The following is an 8,148-nucleotide window of genomic DNA, read 5'->3' as shown; positions in this document are numbered from 1 at the left end:
TGAGCCGAAGGCAGTCGCTTAACCAACTGAGCCATCCAGGCGCCCGGGAAAGAATAATTTGACGTGCAGTTTTACAGCTTTCCAGTGTCTTTTGTACGTACTGTGTGTGTGTGTGTGTGTATATATATAAATATATATATATATTTTTTTACTAAAAACGGTGTTATATATATTTTATATAATCATTTTTCATTTAACATATAACAAACATCTTTCCATGCCATTAAATATTTTTTCCACAGTATCTTTAACAGCTGTATAGCTGTTAATGTATGGGTGAACCAAAGTTTTCTTCATTTAAGCCCCTACTATAAGAGGTTTAGGTTATTTCAAAATTTTCTAATTTTAGATAATCTCAATATTAGAAACACACTTTTAACGGTATAGTTGCACAAATTTATAATTATTTCCTTAGGATTCTTTCCTTAAAGTGGAATTAGTCAAAGGATACACAGTAGAACACATATCAAAATATTTCACTTGTTACTCTTTGGCAGTTCCCTTTTGCTTTTGAACAAGTTGCAGACACCTTAACATGATGTTTAAAGCTTGAAGAGGTTGCCTATTTGTCAACATCATTTTGTGCTCACGTGTGTGTATGAACTTCTGTCATTTCCTTTTCACCTGCTACTCAATCGGCATGGAGCCTTCATCTTGTCTATTCTAGCCTAAGTCCTTCTTGTCCTTCAAGCCTCATTTAAGAGAATTTCAACCTTTCTTGACTCTCTGGGCTGGGTTAAACCCCCTGTTGCTCCCTTCTTAGCATCTAATATTTCATCCTTTCTGAAATACATTATCTAGAGTTAGCTGCTTTGGGAAGTGGATACCCTGTCTGCTTGTCCACCCTACATCCTAGAAACTAGCCCAGGGCCTGACATATTTCTTGAGGTTGGAGTTGACTAGGCACATGAGGAAGGCTTTTGATAACACATTGAAAAACCATACTACCAGCAAATTATATTTACTGCAATTTAATTTCATACCCACCAGCAAACCATATTTACTGAAATAGGAACATTCTTATTAGTTAGGGCTGCCTCCCATTTCTTGTGTATTTGTGTCATGATTTTCTAGATACAGAACAGCTGACTACATAATTTTAGGACTGTACAGGATATCTTCCCTGAGTTCTTTTCTCCTTTTCTGTCCTTGTAGATCAGCCTGGAGAGGACTTCAAAAAAAAATCATGGTCCCTCTCTCCTTCTCCAGGTTCTCTTCTTGTCCAACTCCAGTTCCAAATCCACTTTCAGCCCTCGCCTTGCTGGACACATTCCTGAACCTTATTACTTCTTCTTCTTTTTCATTTCTGTGATGGGTTTGCCACATAGACTTTGGAGAGTCCATTCCCATTCCTTCATTGGGTGCATCATTGTCCGTATCTTCCACAGGTGGGGGAATGAATGAACAAGGAGCATTTCCAGAGGACTGAGTGGGCCTGGGGTCAGTGTAGGAAAGAAGTGGGGACATAGGATGTGAATCACCTATAGGCATCTTTGATGCCCTTGGAATTCACCACCCAGCACCTGGACCAAATAGAGAAATCCTGGTTGTGGGAGTGGTGTGGCCACCTCTCTGAGAGGTCCAGTAACTGGTTGAGCATAAAAGACTTTTCTACCTGCCTCACTGGATTAGAACCAGCAGAGATCCAGTTTGGGACTATTAAAGGACAACTCAGGAGGGCAAGTAGCAGCATCACTGAGGTTGTGAAATCACATGCTAGACCCTTGAATTAGTTAGGCAAAGACCTGAATCTGTATAGGATCCTGGTCTTTCAAAATCTCTATGTTGTGGACATTCCAGAATAGGGAGAGGCCTCAAGTCTGACAGATCTTTGGTGATTTTGACTGCTTTGCCATCGCAGCCTGCCTGTCTTAACCAGAAGCCAAATTACCTGTCTCACATTCTGACTCTTCCGCTTGTTAGCCATGTAAACTTGAGCAAATTACTTAACCGTTGGGGAGCCTGCGTGGCTCAGTCAGTTGAGCGTCTGAGTCTTGATTTAGGTTCAGGTCATGATCTCATGGTCCTGGGACCGAGCCTTGAGCCCTGCGTTGGGCTCTGAGCTCACTGTGGAATCTGCTTGTCCTTCTCCCTCTGCTCCTCCCCCTGCTCGAGTGTGTGCGCAGTCTCTCTCAAATAAATAAATTTTAAAAAATGCTTAACCGTCTCTCTCCTACTTCTGTTTTCTTATCTGTCAAGCGCAAATAACAGAGGTGCCTCATGGGGATTGTATGAAAATTAAGTGAGTTACTATTTCCAGTGCCCTTCGTGGAAGGCTTGGCTGGTTGTATGGGCTCAGTAAGTGTAAGCTATTTCTATGAGCTCATCCACTGTCTGAAAAGTCTTTCCTCTTCTTTTCTATCAAAATTCTCATTTTTCCTTTTCTTTTTAAATTAAGTTGTAACTTACATAAAGCGCATAAATATTAAGTATAAAGCTTGTTGAGTTTTCTCCTCATTTTTCAAAGTCCCACCATCCTATGGTTTTCGCGACAACACTCTTTACTCACCACAAACACTCCAGCTCTGAGTTAAGGATTCTGCTTTGAGGAACTTCAGTGCTTCCTGCCCTTCCTCTGGACACCAGCAGGAGGCAGGGTGGTATAGGGGAAAAGCTACAGTCAGCAAGTTAATGATCAGCAAGTTAATGATCAGGCTTTTCCTGGCCTAAAAATTTACTGGCTTGGGTAAGAACTTAACCTCTATGGATCTTGTTTCCCCCACCTGCTAAAGAGTACAGACTACCAAATGGACACTTCATAGGGTTGTAGTAAAGATGAAATGAGATAAGGCCTGTAAACAATGCCTGATACATGTTAATTAAGTTAGCAAGTCTAGAAAAAAAAAAAAATACCCAGTGTGAGGGAGGGTGCTGTGAAACAAGCACTTTCAGCCAGTGCTGCTCAAAGTGTAAATCTATAAAACTTTCCAGGGAGCAATTCAGGAAAACAAAACAAAATAAAACCAAATAAAAAACCAAGAGCCATAAAACTTCCATTGTTTAGAAATTCGTTCTATGGAAATAATTGTAAATGAGCACAAAGATTTAAGTGCAAGGATTTTCATCACAGCATTACTTACAGTGTACAGTAGAACTAGAAAGAGCCAATAATAAGATTATTAAATAAGTCATGGTGTGTTCATAGTAAGGAATTTTATTCTGTGATAAAAATTTTGCCCCCCCACAAAAATAAGTAATTATGTACTCAAAGATTACTTCATGCTGAAGATAAAATAAGAGAAAAGGGATAGAAACATATAATGTGACCACACATTTATGGAAGTTATAATCTGTAAAATACTTTTTTTTTTTAAAGATTTTATTGATTTGTTTGACAGAGCGAGACACAATGAGAGAGGGAACACAAGCAGGGAGAGTGGAAAAGGGAGAAGCAGGCTTCCTGCGGAGCAGGGAGCGCGACATGGGGCTCGATCCCAGGACCCTGGGATCATGACCTGATCCAAAGGCAGACACTTAACAACTGAGCCACCCAGGCGCCCCTGTAAAATACTTTTTTGAGCATTTACTATTTATCACTTACCATGCTAGGGTAATTAAACACTATTATTTCATTTAATCTTCATCAAAATCCTACAAAAAATGTATTATGCCAGTTTTACAGATGAATAAACTGAGGCTCCAGGAGGTTAAGTGACTTGTCCAAGATGTTATAATGAATTTATGTCTGAGTCTGATTTTAAATCCAGATCTATTTGTATTAACCAAGATAGAACAAGAAGAGATTTCAGATTTGTTCTTCCTTGGACTTTTCTGTATTTTCCTAATTTTCTACAGTGAGTAGAGGGCAAAGGTCCCCAATAAATGTTATGCTTTATGAAACCTTACCATGATTCCTGACTCAAAAGAGGCTGAAGAAAGCTGCAGACCCTAATAACTTCCTGTCTAGAACAGGACATTTCCAGTCTTATATGGGAGATTTTTTAAGTAGTACACTGTGAGATAGTAGAATATAGATATATTGGTCTCTGCCCCCGGTTCCTGGCACAGAGCTTCTAAAACTCTGGTAATTTCTTAAGTGATAAGAGCACTGGGAGCATCTCTTGTTCTAAAAAGATAACTCTGGGTGGGCTCTCAGATGGCTCCTAGATGGGAGCTGGTCACCAGAAAGACCAAGCCATGATTAGAAACTTTGAATTTTCCACCCCTTCCCCTATTCTCTTGAGAAGGGAGAAGGGCTAAAAATGGAGTTCATGATCTCTCATGCATACATGATGAAGCCTCCATAAAATCCCAGTAGTACGGGGTTCAGAGAGCTTCTAGGTTGGTGAACACATCCATGTAACTGGAGGGTGACATACCTCAAGTCCACCAAGACAGAAGCTCCTCTGCTGGGGACCCTCCCAGAACTTGCCCTATGTATCTCTTCAGCTGAATGTTCATCTCTATTCTTAATCATATCCTTTAATAAACTGGTAAACATAAATGTTTTCCTGCAATCTGTGAGCAGGAAATTAATGGAAACTGGGGGGGATCATGGCAACCTCTGATTTGTAGACACATTGGACAGAAGTTGTATGTAATGGAGTTAAACTGTAGAACATCCAGCTGGTGTCACAAAGAATTGCTTGGTGTGGGGAAGAAACCCCATACACTTGGTGACCACAAGTGTCAGAAGTAAAGCATTTTGTGTGAAAGTGAAACGAGGGGAAAACTGGGTGATTTTTCTTAAACATACACCAACTAATATTTTAAAAATATTAATAACTATGAACTTTTTAAAACATGCATTTGAAACACACACATACACATATACACACATCATACATCACTCATCAGGCATGTCATTACTTCGATATTATTGCTCAGGACAAAGCTTAAGCAAGTTTTTAGGTAAAAAATAATGAGTCATATAAAGAAAAGTATGATGTAAATACAGGTGGCCTGTGGATATACCCAAAGTCATAAAGGTGACATGGGAATGCTGAAAGTGTGGGAAACACTGTTCTGGCATCTGTGGGCTAGAGAACAGCAACAGAGGATGAAGCCCAGCGTGGACAGAAGGTTCTTCAGGCTTTTTCACTCTGCACATGGAACATATGTGTCAAGAACACACATGGCTGGTTCTTCCCAATCCCACAGATGAAAGTTCTCTGTGGTCAGCAGTGAGAGTTACAAAAATCTGATAAAGGAAGGCTTTGGGGTGGGACCAGGGGACAATCTCATTGGAAGGCTAAGTGAGGGTACTGTCTTGAAGCCAAGTGCATCAAGCATTGGATGTTAGTTTGAGAAAACAATAGTTGTCTGTAGCAAAGAATGGAGGAAGGGACTGTTGGAAATAACAGGAGGCTTAAACTCCAAAGCTGAGTCACCCATTGGCATCACCTCTCCCAACCTGGGGCCCTTATCCGTGAAGGTCAAAGACTCAAATATGGTCTTGTCCACCATGGGCATTTGCTCTATATTTATTGAGACCCTGCTTTGTGAGTTGAAGCTCCATTGATTCTAGGACCATGAATATAGATAAAACACTAGTTTTGCCCTGAAGGAATTCAAGGTCTAGGTGGAAGACCAACATGTAAAAATGACACTGTATTTTAATTTTGAGCAATGGTTATGTATTACTTCTAGAGCTGCCCCAAACCCTCCCCTGGCAAATAAATATTCCTAAAATGTTTTATTTAAGGTCAAAGTGATAAGGAATAAATTAGGATTGTATGGGATAGTTGGCTGGGAGTCAGATATATCTGGGTCAGAATTCCATCTCCACACATTCTAAACTGGTGGTCTTCAAACTGGAATTACACATATCCCTAAGCATGAACACTTTTCAAGGGGGATCAATCTTCATGTGTTATCTTTCTTAAAACTGATGTGAGAATACACCAATGTCAGATCCTGCCAGTTTCCCTTTCCCAGGCAGATTTCTCCCACCTTGCAAAAGATAAGGCATACCATCCGCATCTCACTTTGGTGTATATTATGGTGTATATTGGTGTAGATTTTGGTGTTAGAAACCGAGTTTGGATACAAATACGGGCATAGTTCAAGACTAAATAAGGTCCCTGTGTACCTGGGTGGCTCAGTCAGTTAAGCTCTGCCTTTGGCTCAGGTCATGATCCTGGGGTCCTGGAATTGAGCCCCGAGTCCGGCTCCCTGCTCAACAGGGAGTCTGCTTCTCCCTCTCCCTCTGCCCCTCCCCCCCTTCATGTTGTCTCTCGCTCACTCTTTCTCTCTCACAAATAAAGTTTTTTTTTTAAATACTAATTAAGGTCCCATTAACTACTCCCTCATCCATTTCATTGAGAGATGATTTTTTTATTTTATTTTTTGAGTAAGCTCCATGCCCAGCCTGCCCAATGCAGGACTTGAACTCAAGACCCTGAAGTCAAGACCTGAGCTGATATCAAAAGTTGGACACTTAACCAACTGAGCCACCCAGGCACCCTGAGGGATGAATTTTCAATGGACATAATTTTATGCTACTTTGATCAATATTATCAATGTATGACTTATAATGCTAGCTTAAGCCAGGAGAAAATTAATATTTAAAGTCTTGTGGTGAGTGACACCTGGGTGGCTCAGTTGGCTAAGCATCTGCCTTCAGCTCAGGTCATGATCCCAGGGTCCTGGGATCGAGGCCCACATCGGGCACCTTGCTCAGCAGGGAGCCTGCTTCTCCCTCTGCTTGTGCACGCACTCTCTCTCTCTCTTTGACAAATAAATTAAAAAAAAAATAAAGCCTTGTGGTGATAGTATATTTTTTAAGATTTTAAAATGCAACAAAAAATAAATGGTCATATGTTGTTGCAGAGTAATAGATAATGAATAAAGGACTTTCAAACATAAAACCACGTTACTTTAGAGTAATATTTGGTGGGAGACATAGATTTCAAGAAGAAAAAGAATGATTTACAATGTATGACTGTTAGGGCGCCTGGCTGGCTCAGCCAGTGAAGCATGTGACTCTTGATCTCAGGGTGGTGTGTTCAAGCCCCATGTTGGGATAGAGCTTACTTAAGAAAAAAAAAGTTTATTAAAATGTATAACTGCTCAAGAAGCGCCTGTCCATATTTTTTTATTTTTAAATAGATGATGGTGGATATCAAATCAATATGGTACTTATATTTCATTGGGTGTATTTATGGCGGTGATATCACAGTTTTATTTTTGAATGTTAAGATCTGTAACGTGCCAGAAAGTACATCTTTTGCATCTAGTTAAATGCATGCTGAATCACCCCCAGAATGTTCCCTTATGCCCCTTTCAAGATACTCCCCATCCACCAATGACTGTTTGGATTTCAAACATCTTAGTTTGTCTGTTTCTGAATTTCATATAAACAGAATCATATGGTGGGCACTCTTTGTGTCTAACTTAATTTGCGTAACAGTTTTTGAGATTCACCCATGTCATTCCTTTTTATTGCTGAGTATTGTTCCATTATATGAAAATCCACAATTTATTTATTTATTCTCCATAGATATTTAGGTTGTTTCCTGTTTGGGGCAATTACAAATAAAGCTGCTTTAAGCATTATTGTTCAAGTAAAAAAAAAAAGTAAATAAGATGGGAACTTTTAGATGCCAACTTTAAAATGTGGAAGGAGATACATTCTTAGGCAGTGGTTTCTTGTCTTTTTCCTTTTCATTGTCAACTATAGTAGACCCTTCAGCAATGCAAAGTTGGGGACACTGACCCCCATGCAGTCAGAAATCTGCATAATACTTTTGACTCCCCCAAAACTTAACTACTAATAGCCTACTGTTGACCAGAAGCCTTACCAATATAAAATAAGCTGTTGATCAGCACATATTTTGTATGTTATGTATATTACATTCTGTATTCTTACAATAAAATAAGCTAGAGAAAAGAAAATGTTATTAAGAAAACTCTAAGAGAAAATTATAAGAAAAAATATTAAGTGTACATCTGTGTATCAGTGGACCTGCACGTTCAATCAAACCGCCAGTGGTGTTTAAGGGGCAACTGTATAACATTTGTACAAAAAGGAGGCCAAACTGGTTTCCAAAGTAGTACCACTGAATACTGTTGCCTTAGCTTAGTGTTGCAACAAGCTGCGATGAGCATATAGTTATATTTGTTGCAACTATCTTCTCTCACTCTGTGGTTTATCTATCAAACTCTCTACATAATATATTTATGAACCACAATGTATAACTTTAGTGT

The 8,148-nt window shown here is 39.5% G+C and overlaps 1 protein-coding gene across 2 annotated transcripts in view; it reads left to right on the top strand.

Moving 5' to 3' along the window:
• The window catches only part of NIP7 (nucleolar pre-rRNA processing protein NIP7), a 72,740-nt gene that overhangs the window by 36,097 nt on the left and 28,495 nt on the right, over positions 1-8,148 (top strand). The window lies entirely within an intron of this gene.

This window comes from Leptonychotes weddellii, chromosome 16 (assembly GCF_054177405.1).
Source record: "Leptonychotes weddellii isolate Sample4059 chromosome 16, ASM5417740v2, whole genome shotgun sequence".
Taxonomy (NCBI): domain Eukaryota; kingdom Metazoa; phylum Chordata; class Mammalia; order Carnivora; family Phocidae; genus Leptonychotes; species Leptonychotes weddellii.
This window is presented reverse-complemented; position numbering and strand designations above follow the sequence as displayed.